The sequence below is a fragment of the Orbicella faveolata genome, unplaced genomic scaffold (assembly GCF_042242905.1).
Source record: "Orbicella faveolata isolate gen_17 unplaced genomic scaffold, um_ofav_v1 contig_12, whole genome shotgun sequence".
Classification (NCBI taxonomy): Eukaryota; Metazoa; Cnidaria; class Anthozoa; order Scleractinia; family Merulinidae; genus Orbicella; species Orbicella faveolata.
Genome location: NW_028301539.1, coordinates 24,993,357 through 25,015,558, shown reverse-complemented (window position 1 = coordinate 25,015,558; position 22,202 = coordinate 24,993,357). Strand labels below are relative to the sequence as shown.

Below are 22,202 nucleotides of genomic sequence, written 5' to 3'. Positions count from 1 at the left end.
ATTACCACTGTTGTTTCTGCACTTTCATGAGTGTGCCAGCAAGTCGTAATCCTTCTCCTGACTCATGTCCCTGCCGCGAGACACGTCCCAGCTACATCAGTTGCATGACCCATAATGTGTACAGTGAGGGGCGGCCACCTTTAAACTATCTTCCCCTTTAATTAAACTATCTTCCGTGGACACCTGCGTATTCAAGGCGGCAGCTGAGGCCATGAGGCAAGTAACCTGGGGGTACGGACGGACAAGTGCTGTCTCCTCTCAGTAGAAAACAAATCTTTTGCCGCTCGATCGCTTGTGATTCTAGCCGTATGTTTGTTGCAGCTTGCCTCCGTTTTGACGGCAGTGTAATAAGGGGCGGGGGTCCGTCGAGATTCACCTGGAAGTACGACTGAATTCTTACTGATGATTATAAAAGAAAAAAAAAAAAACGTTTCAGCTGAACTCAAAAGGCCCGGTGATAGAAAACTCGCTGATGTGAATACAGTGAAAACTAACTTTAACTTTAAGTCGGACTGAAGAAATTATTTAAGCAAGGAAATTTTCTTTTACGGCCGTTCTTAAATCCTGTGGTGACCTACAAGTGGGAGAACAACTTCGGTATCCTTTTCGGTTTTCCGAGTATGAGTATTAACTAACCTTTCCCTGTTACTTCTCGGCCAGCTACCCAAAGCTATAGAAGACTGAATTATGGACAAGCTACAATAATGCGAAAACATTAGAGTCCTGATTTGATAAAATTGCTTGACTGAAAGGTGATAGTAAGTTTCCGGTTATATAAAATTGGACTTGAATTTATATAAAGTTGGATTACTCTGTCTGCACACTGTAAACACACTGGATATCACGGTCAGCCTGCGTGGGTGCTTCCATTGGCTTCTCTGTCTTACATAGCAAATTTTAAGCATGCCACCGTTCATTTTCTGCATTTTGTTTAGACTAATGTTCACGTTTTTCGGATGCAAGGCACGCAAAAGTCTTCTGTTTACGGGACATAGCTTTTGCTCTGTGACCTATGAATTAACCTTCGACCTTTGAGGCTCTCACGTGACGAGAAAAAAATTCCTTCCCACGTGAGAACGTTGAAACCATGGACATTTGACCACAAAGCGCCATTTGACATATTAGAAAGTGATACTGATGGATAATCTTTCGGGCTTTTAAGTCCAAATTCTCCAATTCTGGAAAATTTGAAACAGGAAAATACCCAAGCTACTAGGTAAGTCGAAACAGTTGCGAAGTCTGTCGTAAATTCACGGTTACTTTGCAGAAAAGATGAAAGTGAATGGGTGGAAACGCTTCCCTGCGGCACTGATTTTCATCGATAAAAGGTCAGTCTGAAAGGTCGGCATATGAATGAAAATGAATGAATGAAAACCAGGGACCCAACAAATATTCCCACCCTAGAGCTGTAGAACCCATTTGGAAGTTCTGAGTTACAAGCAAACTTGGCCATAACGAACTTGGAGCATTCTTGCACGGTTACGTTCCTCGAAAGTTTGTCGAATTTTGGGGAACAGTGCACAAGTATACGGTAGGAATAGCAACTGGTTGTTCGCCCCTAGTCTGTTGAAATCGCCGTTGGGCCTTGACCTTCGGGATAGGTCGAAAATCTGACGGATCACGAGCGGAGACTGCAGTTCGCTATAAACACAGCAGTACTCTTGTTTACTTTCGTTTTGTTTGTTCTGCAGGGGTCATTTGAGAATGTGGCGGGAAGGGGTGGGGAGGCGGCTATAGGGATTATAAAGGATACGCTGGGTTATTGTTCGCAACTTTCGGTCGCCGTGCTCACACTCTTCAGTTATGCTGACGCAGAAAGCAAGTTGTCAAATTTATAGCATACGAACCAAAATGACGTTGATATAGCCTGAGTGAAGTATTCAGGAAAATCAAAGTCAGCTGAACACTTTGTTCACAGGGGAGGAGGTAAAGACTGTCTCAGACCAGTGTTACAAACTCACGCAGGGTTCAGACTGCTTGTACGGTGCAAATATGCGGGGAAGCTTAAGTTGAATTGTAAAGAACTGTAAATCCACCAAATAATGTCTCCATGAAGTAGAGACATCAACATCATCCCTTTTCTCGGCATTCTCCGGGCATTTGACCAGTTATGGGTCCCCGAGGGAGGAATTTCGACGTCGATATTTGTTGTTAGGATGGGGGATTTTACACCATATGGGAGGGGCCGGAGAAATTTGAACTGAAGTTGCCTCGAAGTCATGGTGAGGCTCCAAGGCATTAAGAGACAATACCAGTTCACGGTAACGTTGTGGCTTGACAATAAAAGTTTTGTACTGTGTTTAAAGGCAATTACAAAATTTTGCTTGTCACACTGGGGAAGTTCAAAGCGGATATTCAACAGTGAATTTTTTTATTATTATTTTCTTTTCCATTACTCATTTTTGCCTTGTACATGTCCCGTAAGGAGGGGTCTTCTCGCTAGTATAGTGGGGCACATACAACTTTTTTGGCCCGGGGAAGACCAACCAGAAACTCCAAATACCCGGGATGTTGGAGTATAGAACTGAATGGTCCAATAGAAAATAACATTAAACTTGGCAAATGTATGGCAATTATTAACCATTTCATATTACGTGTATGCGCATTTAGCCTGCAGTGCAGGCGTTTTCCCTGTGTTTACGAGTTGCTATCGGTATTAACTCGTGATCGAGTAGATTCGCCGCCATGTTGGCTAGGGAAAAGTGGGCAAGGACCCCCTTACTCCACTTTCAGCCCCACTCCCCGCTAGCTAGGACGCCTTTTAGTCTCTACCCAAGCCTCTTCCGAATTTGAATCGAAGATGCCACTAGCTCAATTGATCGAAAGGCACGCGCTCGCCCCCCGAAATACGCCTGCATTGTATCCCGTGAAGAAAACATCCCTTGTCTGAAACACTGGGCAATTGTACTTGGCAGCTTTCCTAATCAGGAAGTTGGATTAGTAATAATTACATTTTACACCAAAGTTCAATTGAACTACCTTGCGTACACGTTGTGACAAGGAGTACATCTCCAGCTCCCTGTTAAACAGAAATGTGGAAGAAGTGTTTTTCAGTTGACTGGCGGGTCTGGTCCATCTGCGTAAGTGTGATGTGATCTTATGTTTACATTTGGGATAAAGTGATGAACGCCTACTGGTTAACAGATTATACTGTCTGAGAAAGGTTGCAGCCTAACATCATATTGTAGCACGAAGCTAACCGTAGTTATATGTTCTCAGTTATCACTGCTCGAGAAATACCTGTGAAAACAAATACGAACTGCGATGTTCATACTTAAAGAAGATAGTGGTGTATGAATTGTAAAGATAACAAGCGTTTTTAAATCCTCCACACTTCAAGCTGACAAGTGGGCGTTTTGAGTTTATTTCACTAGTCTCGATTTACAGAGCATCTCCTATCCTCCAAAAAGACGTAGAATTCTATTAAAAGTGCGTTTCTGTTGGTACTTTCTTAAATTGAAGATGGCGAATCAAAGAAGTATAGTTCTTTCCGAATTTTAATACTCACTGGGGTGGACTGAAACTCGTAACATAGGACAGCGCCGTATCGCGAGAGTGCAATGGTTTTATACTTTTTGTTTGTTTTGACATTCCTCAAGGATTGTTTTGACTTGCCAGGGCTTATTAATGCCCCACAGGTATCACTAACACAAAGAAAACTGGAGATTCCTAAGCTGTCGAATGCTTCACAAAACTATTCATTTCAGTTATTTTTTCCCTCAGTGGTTATGTTTCAGGTGATTTTTGTGACGGAAGCTATTGTCAAGTCAAAATGAGAGGGACAATTATTTCTGACACTGGCAAGTGATTCTGGATTACATGTTCAAGGCGCAAACACGAACAAGATTCAACCTTCTCGGATTGAATTGTAGGTAAGCGATTTTACAGATTGTTCCTTCCACCATATGTTGTTCATTTAATAACGAACTGAAATGACGTTTTCACAGGATATTCTGCGTTGCAGGTCTCTTTCAGGGTACTCTGCGCGTTCTGTAATGCCGGCTTGCAATTCTTGGGGTATTCCGGTTTTCTAATCAGAAATGCAAGTCTCGTGACTGTTCGCGAAATTCCGTTAACTTACTGGATTAGCGCGTGAAACGTACACAGCCTGAGATGTCGCCGTCTTCAGTAACTTTTACTCGTTTCGTAAATCTAAATTGCTTGATTTTGACAGCCTGGTCAAATGAATTGCTGAGGGCCATGAAAAACAATTAGTTCTAAACGAGTGTTTATATCATGAAATATGAACCACCACACAGCTCTTGCTTCTCCTCCTCGCATATCTTCATCACAACGCGCTCCTTGTGCTTATGACCCAGTTTAACTGGACTCACAGTTTGCTACATAGTGAAGACTGCAAAGTTCGAGTACTAGAGGTAATTTTGGTTGAGGACAATTAAGGATTTTAAATGGAGCACTTTATGGCCATTCAAGTCACACTTCAAATTTTAATTTTGTTTACATTTTTGTCCAGACTGTTGTCGACCATTGCTTATCATCACAGGATGTAGTTTCACCGCAAGAATGTTGGAGTTTTCGTGTTCCTGTTTTTTCATCACTAATAGCTTTCGGGATTGTCTTTCAGCGTAAATTAACGAGTTGTTTTTCTGATCCAATTATCCGACAAATCATACCACTTTTCATAACACTTTCCCTCGCTCACTCCGCGCAATCAAGGCCATATTTTTAGAGCATTATAGGTAAAAAGCTGTTAACTTAACTATGCACACTGAACGTTTTCGTTAATGGAGATCATCAACAGAGTGTCGGCAAAAAACTGGGTGTGCTTGAATATAGATTACGTAACGGAAAAATATACACGTGAGTTGAATTGATTGTACTTGTTTGTTAACTTTGGGATGGAAACGTGCGATATAAAACTGCTTCTATGATTCTTAGTCTCATCCAAGAGTGAACAGTGCATGATTAAAATTTACCATGCGAAAATATGGTTTCGATGTTCTCTGGTGTGTTTTGCTGGCTGTGATTGTTTGTTGACATCACAACGGACTTGGGGTTGGCAAAACTGCCCGCAATTTTCCCAATAAACGTTTGACCGCAATTGCATGTGCCCTTGTAAATGACGAGTGAATCGGTCTTGCGTGCTTGCTAAATGATGTGGATTTCCATCTTGTGAAAGTGTTCAGTCTTCTCATGAGTTTTTTCTGTCAACTTCATTCTTGCGGCAAACGGTAGACGGATTCCGACTTTAATTGGTGAACTGAAATGGATCTTTTGGTCACCTTTGGGTTTGGCTGGCTGTGATTGCTTGTTGACATCACAATGTTCCTTAACACGGACTTGAAGGTTGCGCGCATTTTTTTTTTTTTCTTTTTTTTTTGGTTTTGGCAAGACTGCGCGCAGTTTTTATTAGCAAAACTGCGCGCAATTTTGCCAATAAACGTTTGACCGCAGGGTCATGTGCCCTTGTAAACGACGAGTGAATCGGTCTTGCGTGCTTGCTAAATGATGTGGAGTTCCATCTAGTGGAAGTGTTCAGTCTTCTCATGAATTTTTTTCAGTCAACTTCATTCTTGCGGCAAACGGTAGACGGATTCCGACTTTAATTCTTTCTTCAAACTAATAACTGAAATAAATCTTTTGGTCACCTTTGGGTTTTGAAATTCTTCAGTGAATTCATTTACAAATTTTGCAGGATATCCAGACTTGATGAAAGACTGTTTCACAAATTTGACTTCTTTGTTCTGCGCGGTGTAAGGTTCCCCGGACAGTGCTAAGCCTCCACCTCTTTTGGATGGCCTATTTCCAATGTACTTGTAGTTTCTCTGGTTTTTGGTACAGTGCTAAGATGTAGCATCCAGAAAGTGATCCGGGTCTTCCTTAACAACAACTTACTGTGGGGGTAGTAGGTATTTAGGTTGTCAAGCCGGATATCTAGAGCGTTGGACTTTCCACGTACCTGTGGTAAAAAGGGTTCCCCATACTGCAACTATCCAGTTGTTTATAGAGTTTTCTGTTGAGAACGGTTCCTTTGATGACTCTTGTGGTGTTCGTTAATTTGGTCAAGGAGGTGAATGATTGTTCACCCAAGGGTCTTTCTTTGAACAACGAAGTGACGTAATACGAGACTGGGTCTTATCTCGGTTAATCTTCTAATCGTTCGGTTTTTTAATTTTCCAGCGGAGTCAAGGGTGGCCTTGATTGTGTGTTGGTTCTCTGCTACATATTTGGATAGGGCTTATACAGTTTCGCAAAATTTTGTCCCAGACGTACTGATAATAGGTTATCTGGTTGTGATCATTAAAAACTTGTGAGTTTTGGCTGTAGCAAAATAAAGTCATAAACGGCTAGGCATCCTCTCGCTGTCATTTACACTGAAGTCATCAGTTCTCTTAAATACAAGCTTCTGAGTAGATTCGTTTCAGTGATTTTCCGCAAAGATAAGTCCAGAATTGCTTATCCTTGATCTTCACCCACGACTTCCAGTGGTAGAAACATCCAACTTCTGGCGAGTAGCGCGCGCCTTTTGCTTTCCAGCCCGGTCTTTTCGGCCAAGGTGAATCGGCGACAAGCAGGCGAGCGTACCAACAAATATTTTGAAAAACAACTTCAGTGAAAACCACGTGTAAATCTCTCGCTAAATTTGCAATTGTTCTTTGCAGCACCGCGCTCAAGAGTGCTGGAATAAAGTTATATCAGCGCTGTTTCTCAGGGGAGACGTTTTATTGTGTTATAACTTCATTGGATACGATCAAAATTATCTAATCTTGAAAATTAAGAGAAGCTAGTAATTTGAGTCGAACTTAAGTTTAAGAAACTGCTTCGTAAGGATTTTTGCTCTTTGTGTTTTCGTTGGGTCGTAAAACCAAGGAATAAGGAAAAAATTTGAAAGATGTATGTTCAGACGCAAAGGGAAAAAGCAACTGTGGTTTGTTTTATACATTTTCCAGCGCTTGTCACTAGCCAAGTTTTTGCTTTTCGTGCTTATTGGTTCTTGTGTCCTTTGCGGTCGTTGTGACTGGCTAAGAGGACTACGTACTGCATGTATCTACTTAGATTTTAATTTACGAAGAAAAGGGTTAAGTTGCGATCGAGCCACAGGCGACCCGAACATTGTATCAGCAATAACATAATCATTTACATTCATGTAAAATAAAAGTACTGTTATTTACCTGTGTTCCTGGGTCTTTTTGAACCGTTTAGAAGGGATTTGACTAGACGCGAAGGCGGTTTACATTTCAAATATCATCTTGTCTGCCGCTTTGTAAATGTGACGCTCCGATGACGTCTCGAGATTTTATTATCATCATTAACTTAACTCTCATCGGGGGAGAGAAAGGAGAAAAGAGACAAGGCCTCTTTTCTCTTCTCACGCGCGGCCGTTATGAAACCTGGGAATCTTCCCCGATGAGAGTTAATATTTATTATTATTATTATTATTATTATTATTATTATTAATTTACAAACACAATATACAAAGGAAAATATAAACAAAATTAAAAGAGGAAAATAGTCATATTATAGCAAGTACAATATGATAGTTAAGACTACTTACATCGTTTAGTTTACATAGCTAAACAATACAGTTTGGAAGGCTTTTGTTTTTGTTTTAAAGTTTCGAACAAAATGAGAGTTAATAGTTAATGACGATAATGAAAACTCGAGACGTAATCGGAATGTCGACGTCATATTTAGAAGGCGGCAGACAAGATGATGTTTGAAATGTAAACCGCCTTTGCTTCTATTTAAATCCCTTCTGTACGGATCAAAAAGACACAGGAGCACAGGTAAATAACAGTATGTTATTTTACATGAATGCAAATAATTGTTATTGCTGATACAATGTTCGGGTCCCCTGTGTTCGAGCCTAAAGGTCGGCATTCATGAGAAGACTGGTTCCTGCGACTAATCCCTGCAACAAGTCGCGGGGACAAGTCCCATCGTGTGAACTGGCCATTTTTGCCTCAAAATCTAGCAGAAGGGACCAAAGGTTGGTCCCTGCGACTAGTCCCACGAATTCAAACCAGTTTGAATTTTTGGGACAAATCTCTTCGACTTGTTCCTCAGAACGCTTCGTGTGAACTGTTCGTGGAACAAGTCCCTGCGACCAGTCCCTTCGAGTAAACTCCTCAGGGGACTGGTTGCAGGGACTAGTCGCAAGGACTAGTCCCCTCGTGTGTGACGACCTTAAAGATTCATCAGGCCAGCGCTAGCTAGTCACGCTTTCCGAAGCATAAAGCGGCTTGTGGTATTTCTATCCGTCCCCTACCCCCCCCCCCCCCCCCCCACACACACACACACACACACACACACAACCCCCTGCCTGGCTAGGATGCTGGTCCATCGCAAGGTTACTTCCCAGTATTAAATTCGCCGTACCCATTTGTACACCTGGGTCGAGAGAAGCACTGTGAGATTCAAGTACATGTATCTTACGTAAGAATACAATACAGTGATCCGGCCATTGTTCGATACCGGACTGCTCGATTAGGTGTCCAGCGTGCACACCATGCCCCTTTTATTTTTCGAAAGTCGCGAGGAATTCATTCACTCTATTTTTGTCTTTTACAGGCTCGAGGAGATTAAATTCCCGAGGCTTAGGCTATTTTGACAGTGAAAGAATCAAAAACCGTTTGGTAAGTGAACGTTCATTTTGTAGCCTAAATTTGTCGTGTTAGCTTGCAAATGATGTGTTCGTCCTCCTGAGTAGTTACCCGTACGTTATTAATGGTAAATAAATGTTGCTTGGTTCTGTCTCTTATACTTCATTCAGTTTTACTTTGGGCTTCCAGTAGTTTTGGGGAGTAGAAATCCCTTTTCATTCTGACGTTATCCGTGAAGGTGCGTACCTACTCTACAATTCGGGAAGAAGACAATCTTTGATTAAAGATAATTGCGCAATTAGAGCGGTTTTCAATGGAGTGTCGTAAAACCAAAACGTAGAGTAGTCAGCCAATCTCAAACCGTAGTAAAACCAAAACCAAAACCAAAGTAATTGTCTAACTACTCTCGACACCCAATTGAAAACCGCTCTATTTGGACATGATGGCTATGTAAAGCATAGGGCGCGTTTAATTCTCTTAGTGAATAAATACGACATTAAGATAATAATATGACAACAATATTAATTTATTTTATTTGGATAATAGTTTTTACACAAACACCATATATTCAATTTAATATAGGTTACTATAGGACAAATAATAGACTTTATTATTTAATTTCCCGATCTTTCTGTGAAACGCTTGGAGTAGTTGGACACCACCCGATTTAGGATAGTCGCGACCTACGCGATATAACGTTATGTCTTTCACGCATAACGTCACGTCCTTCACAGGGTTGGCTCCTACTCTGAGCTTGAGAAATTAGAGGAACATTTATTATTTAATGGACTATCTATGCAAAGACTCAGTTTTCCCTGTATCGTTAGGAATCTTTTGAGTCCTGCATTATCATTACTTGCTTCTCGTATCCGGCAAAGTTCCTGTAACTATCATGCTGTGTAACAGAGTCGTGGCCAGAAAAAAATTACGACTGAGGCAATGTACATGAATAAAATAAGACTGAGGCATTGCTCATGCCATAGTTGAATTCTCTTCCTAGGTCTTTAAGGTGTCTATGATGACTATAAACAACAAAAAAATGGAAAACAAAACAAATGACTGAGGTATTTAATGCCTCGGATTGCCTTTTACCATTTACGACCCTGTAAAGCATGTGCCCATGATAACTTTATGGAAGGAGCGTCGTCTTCCCAGGTCTTATTAAATTACTATGAGTGCTGTGGTCAACGTAGGAAATGTTTCATCGATGTATGTAAAATGAAGTTCTGCCTGTCGACTTTTTTCATACGCTGCTTTGTCTCAAGCAAGAGTGTTGCACTGTGGACGTAGGCGTTGCTCTCGTCCGTCCCTCCCCTGAGGCCATTTTCTTAACCATCCGTTCCACATGATGTGGATAGAGGACAGCAACTGCGGCAGCAGTTCATAGTTCACGGAGCCCCATACTTTTCAAAGGCATATGGTCACTTGTCTGTACAACTGGTTACATAGTTTTCTTCTCACCTTCATGGCAAACTTGGTGGAGTTGAGATAGAGTTGAACTTTGACTCTGACTAACAAGTGAAGGGTAGTTGGACACCACCCTGTTGTATGTATGGTCGCGTGTTTCATGTCTTGCATGTTATTGTGTCTTGCACAGGGTTGGCTCCTACTCTGAACTGCAGTCTTTCAAAAACCCTTTTAAATGATCATCGTGTTTGAACGCAGCACACAAACCCTTTTTAACTGCGATTTTTCAGTTAGTCCCGTCAGTTAGACGTTTGAAAGAAGCGTGTCCAATGATATTCCATTTGATATTTGATGGCCAGTTTCTTCCATTCACCTTGACTGAACTGATTTTTGCAAAGAGCATCCTCTAAAACAACTGTCGGGAAGCGCGACAAACCGCCACAAAATATAGTTGATTTTGGTTGAATGGTTTTGATAACTGGCACCTTGTAGCAAGGACGTTAATTAAGTGTACATATACATAATTAAGTATACATATACATAAATCGAGTTTTTCAATATCTGACCCCTGCGAAATCCTGGCTCAAGCGCTCCAGGAACTTACTACTTACTTAGGTCCTTCACTTCAAGTGGAGCATAGGCTATTAATGACTCTCCAGATGGAGCATAGGCTATTAACGACTCTCCTCCATCTCACTCCACTCTGGGCTGTCCTTTCTGCCTCGGCCCAGGTGGTGCCACGTCTCTCTAGTTCCGACTCAGTGTCACAGCTATTCAAAAGCGCTACAGAAAGCGTTCTTATATTAAGTGAGTTACCTTTGAGGCCAATGAACTAGGGAATGTTCTCTTCTCAGCTGTAATCATATGTGGCAGCCGAAGTTTGGCCGGTTAATCTACCATACCTGCCTTTGTTTTGTGTTCTGGCTCTTACTCTGAACTTAAGATTGAAGACCCCTCTTTCATCAGTCTCACATTCACAATATGGATGACTTATTTCATGCCACTGAAAACGATATTCCCACCAAATTTCATCTGAGAGTTTGGACTTCGAGGAATGTTAATGCTGAACATCTAGATTCTGATCTTATCAACAGTCAATCAAGCAAGCAGGCGATTAGATAACCAGGCAGTATTGTCCCGATAACCGTTCATGGAGAACAAGTCTCATGACTTAATTACGGAGAGATGCTGCAGGATGCTTGCTTAGAATTTTAGCAAATACAGAAAATGTTTTATTTGGGAAAAAGCGGAACACAGTAGCAGTTTATGAAACAGGTCTAGCTAGCACAAAATCCAGCCATTTAAGGTTAGGATGCACGTACATCACTTACAAAAATTTTCGGACGTTTAATTTTCGAATACTTTTTATCTCACTTCGGAAAAATTTCAGGCGGACAAAAATTTCGGAAACCTTGCTGAAACGAAGCTCACGTGAATTTACGCCGCCTACAAAACACGTTTTAGACTGAAACAACATCCTGAAAATGGTAGATGTACTGCACCTTCAAGGTTTTACAAATACATCGACAGGAAAATAACACAAATTCTATCAAGCCGTTATGTATCTCAAACAGTGTCACAATCCTACGTAGGAAAAAAGATGGCCACTGGTACATTTACCCATAGTTCTTAGCGCACGAAAACCTAAACAACGTTCATAAAAACGTACAGAAACGTTATAATATCTTCAAACCTAGGCTACTTAATATCCTTTGTACAGGGATAAACATTGCAATTATAAGGCTTGCTTCGTGCCTTTTGGGCTGAGTAAGGTTCGCGAGGCATTGTGGTAAAATGTACAGCCGCCATTTTTTTTCCCGCGGTGGATTAGAGCTCGCTCCATAAAGGAAGCTAACAGCTTTGGAGCTACTTAAAAGTTTTATACTGTGCTGTAAATATTTCGGACGCTTAAAATTTCGGAGGTTTAAAAATTTCGGCTGGGTTTGTTTTCGGACGCTTTTTTGTCCGAAATTTTTTTGCGAGTAACTTTGACCTGCATATCGAAAAATAACATCCATCACGTGTTGAATTTACAATTGTCAACCAATATTCTGTAAATGAGGGTGACTGTCCAGTCTGCGTAACACCGCCATTTAGTATTGCTTGATTCTGGTTCGTTGACGGATCCATCAGTGCAAGGTAAGGGGTTGCTCATCCAGTCCATGCTGTTAGTGGCTCGCAGTGATCGTTGGAAAACACTCCAAGGGAATATGTGGGGATGTGATATGTGTTAAATGTAGTAGCGATCGTCAAGTTGTTTTAAGCTTGTTCGATAGACCAACTTTCTTCACTGGTGTTTTTTGTTTGTTTGTTTGTTTGTTTGTTTGTTTTCCTGGCAACAGCCTTTTTAAAATAGCTACTGAGCACTTTAACAATGGTTGAAAGGATCTTCGTAACGCTAAGACAAGTCAAAATAAATTTCTTAAACTGTGCCCAGATTTTTTGCCAAATAAAAAATAAAATAAATAAATAAATAAATAAATAAATAACTTAATTGACTACTTTTTAAGAATTTTCCGGGTCGATGTCAACGAATTCTGAAACAAATATAATAAATGTACATAACATGCATGGTAGTTACAGATCCCAACTGGTACGGGCCAAACCGTTTGGCTATTTACAAGGCTTGACCAAGGAATTGAATTTATGACCACCGGAAACAAATTCAGTCAGGAATAGTATGGAGAGTTTGAATCCGGGACCTCTGGATAGCAAGGCTAGCGCCAACTCGGCCACAGTGTCTCTCGCTAATTGCACCTAGAAGTTAGACAGTTTGCGCATTGCTTACAGACAAAGACAAAGCAAGCGCTGGCTTTACGAAACGCTTCTACTGGTCACAGGAGGGGTGCTGCTCTGTTTACTGTATCTATAATCTGAAATACACCTGAACTTTGACTCTGTTGTTTCGGTAACACGTAATGACAAGTGAAGGATAACTGGACACCGCCCTGAAAAACTGGACGGACGCGAACATTGAGCGCTATCTATTCAACCAAAAACTCCGGAAGTTGTAAAACGGGGGCAAATGGTACGGAAATTCCGAAAAACCCGGAAATTGAAAAATTTCCAAAATGGGAACCATTCAACCGCACATTTCGGAAATTCTGGGATTAAAATTTAATGGTGCAGAAATTCCCGGAAAGAAATTCTTGTATTTCCACTACAAGGTTGTTTACTTTTCCAGAAATTGTGGATAATGCTGTTTTATTTATCAATGGAAAAATGTCCGGAAATGAAACCGTCATTTTTGTTCGCGTGGGGAGCTCTAGTTCTATATAGCTTCGCGCCCTGAGAACGCTATAGCCTACAAAGATTTATTCCTACTCTTATGTTTCCGTTCATTAGCATTAGTTATTCTGGACATTGTCTGTAACTCTTTTATGCCTTTCGGTCACTCCTTTTTACAGGATTTAGTTTTAAGTGCGGATGATTGTGCCCCATGCTTTAAATATTTCATAAGCTTCTTAAAGAGAACTAAGTTGAGAACTGAAGCGTTGCAGTCTTTGGGTAGATTGCAGGTACATGTTTGAATCTTGGTTCTATCGTGTGCCTTTGTCATGAGACCTTTAGATTTTGGCACTTCAGCATGTTAATTTTTAATTATTCGGGGTTTACTTTCATGGTCAACCTTGATACGAGGACTTCTCTCTGTTTTGTCCTCCCCTTCCATCCTGCTTCCGCGACACCAAAATTTTCCTTTTATTTCCGTCTGGGATATTGGGCCCGTGAGGGTACCCCCTCTCGAGTTGTGTATAGTGCCCTGTTTGACTGACATCTTTTCCTTAAGCTATTTTATTTAAGAATTGTCGATTTTTCGTACTAATAATTGTTCATGGAAGGATGTACTAGTTTAAACATTATGGCCGATAAGGAAGTTATGCAAGCGTCATACAGGACCAAAGATCGTTTTGCTGTCGCAAACAAAATAATTATTTTGCATTTGCAAGTAACGCTCTGGTCATCATAGCTCTATTTCGTTTGTAAGGATGTGATTTGCTTCCCCTACGGCTCCTAAAGTTGCTGTCTCTGACGCAAAGCTCTTTCTGTTCATTCAGAGAAGGCTGAACATGGAAGGCTCCAGTTGTGAATTTAAATAGTATCCATGAAAGGTTCTGTGTTGAGGACGCTTACTTTTTTTCATTATAGCTGTTATCGATTCTCGCTTAAATCTATTGTTACATTGTCATCTTCTACGGGGCGATAATGAATCAAGGCTAGTACGGGGCACAGCATTTTCCTGAATCCCTGCTGTTTCTTTAGGCCTTTTACACTGAAGAAAAGGCGTATTCTTACAACAGTTTTTTTTTTAATGTTCTTTCTATAGCTAAAGGCACTCTCTTTAAAGGCCTGCACATAAATACTCTTTTAAACTGGCACTGAGAAACTACGACTCGATTCCTTTCTTTTACGTGTTGATTAATATTCATTCTCGTGGTTCTATAATTTATTGACGTTGACTCGGTCCCCCTTGGGTGGAAGTATTGTATTCCAGGACTTCAATCTCCCGTGATGAGCCCTTGTGCGAGCCGGGAAACCCCACTGAGCTGCTTTGACAGTCTGTGTGAGACATTCAAATTTATTACGTCTGGTTGGGAAAAGATCTTTAGAAGTTTCCGGCACACGGGCCTTTTTAATTATGAATGTTCTCAACTCTTTTCCCAGACTCATTTAATTTTGGTAAAATGCAAATTTGCTAACGCTATTACCGAAAGCCGATTTTCTTCCGCCAGATCTATTGGGAAAAGAACTACTCTGTTTTCTTTCCTAGATTAATTTTCGAGCTGTTAAATTTGAGTTTGCATTTGTGTGTTTGCGGGGAGGTTTTCCTACACAATAACACGCCATTACTGTCAACGAGCGTGGGAGATGTTTGTTTTGTGTTCTCACACCCCAAGGTAAAGGTTTATAGACGAAACAGCATTTGAAAAGACAAATCGGAGGACAAAGCTTCTGTCTTGTTTCTTCTTACGTTGATTGTGCCATTATGTAGACAAGATTTTCTGTATCTCTGGTTATGTTACTGCTCTGTAAGTCCCCTTTGCGGCATACCTCAAATTAAAATATTTAAACAACGATATTAAAGCAGAGCCATTAAGCCGCTTTTTTTTCTTTTTCAGGCGCGGGTCATTGTCAAAAATGTAATGTATGTTTTCCTCGTTTTATTTTTTTTAAAAAATTAAGGGAAGCGAGCGTCATTTCTTTCATTTCTTAATTGATCGTCGACAGAATCTTCTACAACCTGTTTAAAGAAGCCGCAAAGAAGCGCGTTCTATTCTTTACCTTAGGGCTCCTCGTGTGTCGGGTCAGATTTAAATAATTTGCAGACAAAGATGAATTCAAACACTGCAATTTGTAAGCGACTTGCCTGCGGTGAGAGTTTGAAAGTAGCCCAGAACGCCAAATTGAAAACATTGCCAAATTCATCCAGGTTGTAGTTGCCAAGGTTATTTCTCTTTCTCTTGATTTCGCCCTTCAACTTAATTACTGTTTTTTCTGGCACCCTACGACGCGATTCTTAAAGAAAGGACAAGATAACGAAAATTAGAAAATATCGCCTTCGGCTAAAATGGGTCGTCAACGTAGAACATATTGGCTCGTAGATGAATTAGTGGTCTGAATGTCCGCTTCGGGAAAGCCCTTTCACCGTGGGTGGCAAAACAATGAAGGAGTACTACTTGCCTTATTCCTAGCAAAAGATCCAAGCTTTTTGATCCAAAAGCGAAACCTCTTTGAACGCGTTTATTCATTTGCTACAAAAATAAAACTCAAGATTTTGGCTGTTAGTTGAAATTGTTTTAACTTCGAGTTTGCGCTCGGATGAATTGTAAAATTTCAAATGTTCTTTTTTTCTCTTTGGTTGAATGAGAGTTTTTATCGTCACCTCTGCAGTAATAAACTCCATCAGATATTGCAGTAGTCTTGTTTTCCATTGTTTTAGATGTATACTGGCCATGGGCAGGCAACTATTTTTATTCATGTAAAGGAAATCCATGATACAGATCGTATCCGATTTTTGAGCTGATATTCTTCGATAAAATTCACTCGGCTTTCTGCACGACATAATATTTTAGGGTCGCTTACGAACGAAGTCGTCTTTGAGCCAAATATCTAAGTTTTTCGTGTTGCGTGAAAGACCATCGCAATCAGTTTAAGTCACAAGTGATCAGAGCGAAATTCATTTGCTACACAGCGTTAGTGTCACCGGCCTGCTGCCACTCAAGCGTTGGTTGTTGACCTAAGCAATATACCATAGCACGACAAACAACCATTACGTTAATTGTTGCAATAAAGGAATCATTCTCTTTTCTGAAAGCAACTAAAAATATTTAGCCGCGAGTCAGGTTGTTTACATTTCCCTATGTAAACATTCGTATCCTGGTAAAGGGATTATGTCGTCGAATCTCAGTGGCTGATGTTTCGAGGGTTAATTCGGATGAAGGGCGCTTCTTTTCTCCCTTTGAAGATATTTAACTGCAGTTGACAGCCGATGTATGACGGGCATCTAACGCGAGAACGCAGCTCGGCGAAGTGTTGACACAAATTGGCAATTCACACTATTTTTGAATCAGATAATATTAATAGTGTTTTGACATGACTGTTTCGTGTTTCGACGTATTTTGCAGCAGTGTTCAAATCTTATCAACACCTTATTTTGCTTTCCAAGATATGCAATAAAGGCTACCACTACGAAAGTAGCTATTTTAAGCCGCTTACTGCCTAAGATGTCGGTCTGCGACTATCAGACCGAAACTTGGCGTCGTAATAATCAAGTAATTTGTTTTGACAATATTAAAACGCAAATAAATTTAAGAAGAAATGAAAGTTGACTTCCAGGGGACAAGTTAGGAAACTGCGAGCGGTGTTTCGGCAAGGACTTCATCTACGGTAGTTATTATGGTATTTCAAATCAAAACATTTGTCGACAGTTTCCCCTGGTTGGTGTCGCTTCTCCAGTTTTGTACGAAAAGTCTCTTTCGGCACAATTGTAAGACCTATAACTGCACTTAAGACTCCTACAATATAATACAACATAAACAGGGCATAACAACAAACTCAAGAATCAAACATGATATTTAATATATTCAGATATAACGACATGTTGACAATTTGAATAGTGACTTCTACATCCCCTACAATGTATCAGCAGTTCAAGTCAATCTCATATAGGGGCAGTGAAGTCGTTCGCGAGGTGGACATTCTTAAGTTTTCATCAGAAATGGCCAACTCTAACGTTCAGTGATTAGCTTCAGTTATTCATATGAGGGGTTCTTCGTTTGGTTGACATGCAGCAGCGGCGGCTTGTCCTGTCAGCATGAATGACGATCTTTAAATGATGTGGACTGCCTGCGTATCATTGCAGCAGATTGGTAAACGGCAGTGTTAAATTAAAGGAACCTTGTTCATTGTAATGCTGCATGTTACAACTAAGGATTGCCAAATACTCCAAGCAGCTCTTGTATTGTTCACGTGTGTACTAGTAAAACAAGCACAAAATAAGAGATTATTCGCTGGCTACGAAATAAAATAATACTTAGCATAAATGTTCTGAAATCAAATACAAGATTAAGCTCATCTGTGCCTCAAAAAACAGAATTTTTACGTCAAAATAGTGCACTATTGCATTCAATACAAAAGGATAGCTCAGGGCAAAACATTTAGCAACATCCAACATTCCATATTAGCATAGCGCTTAACCTCTTAATATTAGTTAACGACCATAGTTATGGCGGCTTACGTGTTTCTCGCCAAATTTCCGTGGTAGTCGCAAGGTAACCTGATGCTAGGCCAACTACAATCCTTAACAATGTCTTTGTTATTAACACGAGCACCAACTTGGGTTTTTGTACATATTTAATATTAAACAACACATAACAAAATAAGTTTGAAATTACAACTGAAAGCCTTGTCTTGTTCTCTCGCATAGCTTCAGAGTAGAAATTTAAGAGGTGCTGGGTGAAGAATGAACACTAGCAGTATCGTTATTTTCAACTCCACGAAATAAATGCCTTGCTTTGAACGGAGTGGTTCTAATTTTGTGTTTGTGTACTGACTGATCCTGATTTTATTTTACGAGATACTGAGTTCATTTTATGAGATACCGTGATTGACTTCCAAGAGGCTCTGTGAAAGACAACCTTTGCATTCAACTCGAATTCCACAACAATTTACAGTAAAATAATCAAATAAAAAGTCTCATTAGAAAACTATAACTAATACAGTTTGACTCTCACATTTATCGAGCAGCCTCTTTTAGACAGAGTTTCGCTATTTCATTTTAGAGTCTCCCTGCTCTGTTCTTTGAAATTGGCTCCTGAATATATATGGCCGCATGAATTTAAAGGGCTGATATTACGAACCCAGTGAACCAAGATCAAGTTGAATTCATATAGTAACATAAACCTGCTTAACCAAAGCCTTTATTTATACCGTATATTAAAAAAATATATATTGAATCGAAGCTTTCTTGCCAGTCTTTACGTGACTTAACGCCACTTCAGGATTGTTTGCATGGAAGGAGCTCATTTATGGTTAAACGCTGGTTTCTGTAAAAACCAGTGTGTTGTCTAATGTATTTTCTTTTATATGCTTTTATCAAGACAGAAAATAGGACGCTGTATTCTAAAAATGTGTCAAGCACATACTAGTGAAACACGCCCTTAATTTGTCCCCTGGCAAATGAAATGTAGTGTTATGGTAGGTATCGGCTTTACCTCCGAGTGACATACAAAAGACAATTGTCAAAGCCTAGTTCACGGAAATTTTCTTGCAATGAGGAACTCCTTTAACTTGGATTCCTGTTGCGGAGCATCCTCTACATAAAGACACTTTTGTAACATCCAGCAAAAACGTGACTATTTCCTCGTAATGTTCTACTGTTTTGTCAAAAGAAAAGTGCGAAACCATCGAGACTGGTTCGAAATTTTTTTTTTATATAGGGTTTAGTAAGAGAATTTTGCCAAGTCTTTCATTCAGTAACTTATTTAAATTTCTAAGCGTTTACTTATTCTTCCATGCTTCCTCTTTGCATGTTGGTTTGCATTTCTCCTCCTTTGACAACATGGCGACAGGGCGGCCACATTTCAAAACTATTTACTTGGTTTAACTTGAATCTAGGGAAAACATCTTCCGTGTGATAGTGTGGACACTTCTCTAGGGCTTAATAGTTCCTTTCAAGATTGATTTCTTAACCCTTCCACACAGTAACTAGTAGATAGACATTCTCCCCACAAAAAATATATTTTCTCTTGGGCTTCTTTCCTTTTTGATAACACTGGGCTTGGGCAACAAGCTTTATCCTTGATTTTGTTTCGTTTTATGCTATACAATTCAATACAATACTTCATTTACTGTGGAACATACGCTTAGCTATATGGTTTAGTTTAAAAAAACTGCACCAGTTTACAGATATTCCACGAGAAATTCTGGCGAAACTATGAAATGTTCCTTAGCATTTTTGTTTCCAATTTTTTTTTTTTGTCCTTGGAAATATAGAATTTCAAACAGACTTTGGTTTGGTTTAAGGTGATAGCTTAAGATTATAGCTTAAGGGAGCTGCGTCCAAGGTTTTTGGAATATCCCACAAGGGTTTTGATGATATTTTAACTGCCAGTTGGAAGAACAATTAGTTACTAGAGTAACTGACTAAAACAACTTTCTCTACGTCCCCTTAACGTGTTCTAAACAAAGATTTTCAATTTTTCTTTGGGTAACATTCACTATGAAACAAACTATAGTCAGACTTAAAATAAGACTATTGACCAAGAAAAGCTATATGGTAGCGCTCAATAGCTAACCTTCAAATCTGCTGCAGACAAACCCCGGGAAGCTTGTTAGTAAGCCAAACGACAAATAACAATGAACGCTATCTGCAATGCGCCCAAACCCGGCCTAGAACTGCAACCTGACGATTATAAGAGGAAAATTGATACCCAACGTCAAAATGCAGAGAACTGGCAAAGCAGGTTTTATCAAACAGCGTAATGTCGACGGGATTATTTGAATAGGTACCGAGGTTGATGCCACTGAGCTGCTTGGCTTTCCATTCCTTTTAAATTTTCACAACCCCCCAATACGTTTGCGAAACTTCACAAAAGCACTTGAGCTGTCTTTGTGGAGTTTCGTGGATGCATTGAGGAATTTTACTTCGAGTGGTCAAGCTACGAACGAAAGTGATGACAGGTTAAAATGAGGTCTTATGAAAAGGTTGAGCAATTTAGTGTCGGTATGTACGTCTAGAAGCGTTTATGAAGTCTTTTAGAAATTAAACCTAGTCACTTGAAACTTTTTTTTTTTACCAACCAAAAATGATGTGCTGTAAGTATTCAAGATAGGATAGTCCAGCAGGATGTTGTATCCAGGGAAGTGGAAAGCAAATTATGAATCACGCGGACTTTTTAACTTTCAAATATGGGCAGAAAACGATACAAAATTATGTCATTAAGCAGCTTTCACTACAATACATACAGCGTGTAACAAACAAAAGGAAAGATAACCTGGGGATTTCCTCATAGGACAGCTTTGAACGAACGCCCTCTTCAATTTGTACAAGTCTGTAATATAATATTTACTTTGAACGCTGACCTTAGGATTTTGTATCAAGCCCCATATACACGTGGTTTGTCTTAGCAGGCTGTCGGGGTCGCGCGCGTTCCTTGTAAGTCTTTGGTCGTTACTATGACAGGCAAATGTGTTATACCAACCACCTGCTATTTTAGGCTAATTTTGTGAAAATTGATTTTCATCTTCTATCGAAATCCTGAAGCATATTATATCAAGCTGAACTTTTTTTGTTAGATATATCGACGGATTCTGCCCATCGTGCCAGTTTTCGGCGCCTTTGATTCTTCTGGTACTAAGACTCGACTTTTTTTCGCGGCTGTTTAGAAAACATTTTATTTGATCTCTTTGAGTATTCCGAATTATGGCTATTGAATTGCTTTAATTGTGCCGGTGTGCCGCTGGAAGAACCGCTTTTTAAACAAGTACAGCGATAATACTTGAAGATCTACCCAGCGTCGAACCTTTCAGTTTTTCCTTGTCGCATCCCTGCTTCTTCTCGGTGGGGTTCTGTTTCCATTTTGAAAAGGAAAACACACACATACATTAAACATATCCAACCACTCGAGAATAAGCCGCTCTTGTCAAAAGCGAAAGCAAATAAATAACTTATTCCTAGTGCTCGCGTTTTTTGTTTTTTGTTTTTCTTTTTCAACAATATTTCTTGTTTTGGGCAAACTAGAGTGCTTAATATGTAAAGATGTCCACTGCAATTTAGCACGGAGAAATACTAAAGAAGATTCGAAGAAAGGCATCGAGGGACGGGGATGTAACTCTTTTTTGAGGTGCTGTTCGTTTTTTCTCACTGTTTCTGTTAAATGTAATACCCAAACTGTTTCGTCGAAGCCAGTACTCTAGTTTTTTGAGGAATCTTCCAGCTTACCAGCCGCCCAATTTATCTAATCTTATATTTAGCCTTAGAATCTGCCTTAAACAAGGAGACTCTGAACTGTCCATTGCTAAAGGCAGAATTTATTGCATTTGTCCCAATGGTTCAACTAGTGCACCCAGTTGTCATAGATATATGATGGCGAGGGGAGGGGAGTTTTGGCGTTATTTTAGGCTTTGCGTCAGAAATTATAAATCAGGAAGGGCCTTCTGTAAAGCATCAGCTGCAGGTTTTTCACACGGCATATCCAGAGCTGATGTCTGAATTGAGAGACGCATGGCTAGCTCTTTAGTTAAAATTAGTTACCAGCCATCCGGCTATTTCGTAGTTTTCTGTAGGTCACGCACATTTTTTCCGGGTATGTCTCACTAACTAACATATGGCATTCTGTGGGAAGCAGCTTTTACTTGCTGTGTTTTTCGCTGTTTTATTTGTTTAGTGCTAGTCAAGTTCGAATGCCCGAGTAAAACTGCAATATCTTGCTTATTACGAACGGTAGTAACTCCTTGCCTCAGACATTAAGATCCAAATGGACGAGAGTGTTCTTTTTCCCTAGGTTGTATTTTTTTCCCTAGTGTTCCCGACATGTATGATAATTTCATGATGTTTACTCAGTGATGTGGACTTTTTAACACCTTTCACTGGCTTCAGGCAAAAGGGACAGCTCGTTGTCAATTTGCTGTCACCTTGCGTCTCCGTGTCTCGTTCTTGTTTTTTAAAATAGGAAATTCAAATTCTTAACCTTGTTTATTTTTCCAAGTTTTAATAATAGTAATCATTCGTGT

At 40.0% G+C, this 22,202-nt stretch overlaps 2 long non-coding RNA genes across 3 annotated transcripts in view; one reads left to right on the top strand and one right to left on the bottom strand.

Annotated features, from left to right (window-relative positions):
• The first annotated feature begins 3,403 nt into the window (after nt 1-3,403).
• LOC110046694 (uncharacterized) overlaps nt 3,404-22,202 on the top strand; it is a 36,662-nt gene continuing 17,863 nt past the window's right edge. The window contains exons 1-2 of the long non-coding RNA XR_002296409.2: nt 3,404-3,872; nt 8,533-8,597. This is a non-coding gene — a long non-coding RNA (uncharacterized LOC110046694). The remainder of the gene's footprint in view (nt 3,873-8,532; nt 8,598-22,202) is intronic.
• LOC110046697 (uncharacterized) lies at nt 17,025-20,540 on the bottom strand. Of its 2 annotated transcripts, none has more exons than XR_002296411.2 (3): nt 20,465-20,540; nt 19,766-19,872; nt 17,025-17,445 (listed from the first exon to the last, which is right to left on the bottom strand). It is a non-coding gene; the product is annotated as an uncharacterized LOC110046697 (long non-coding RNA). The 2 variants fall into 2 exon arrangements; XR_016205617.1 differs by lacking the exon at nt 20,465-20,540 and adding an exon at nt 20,271-20,452.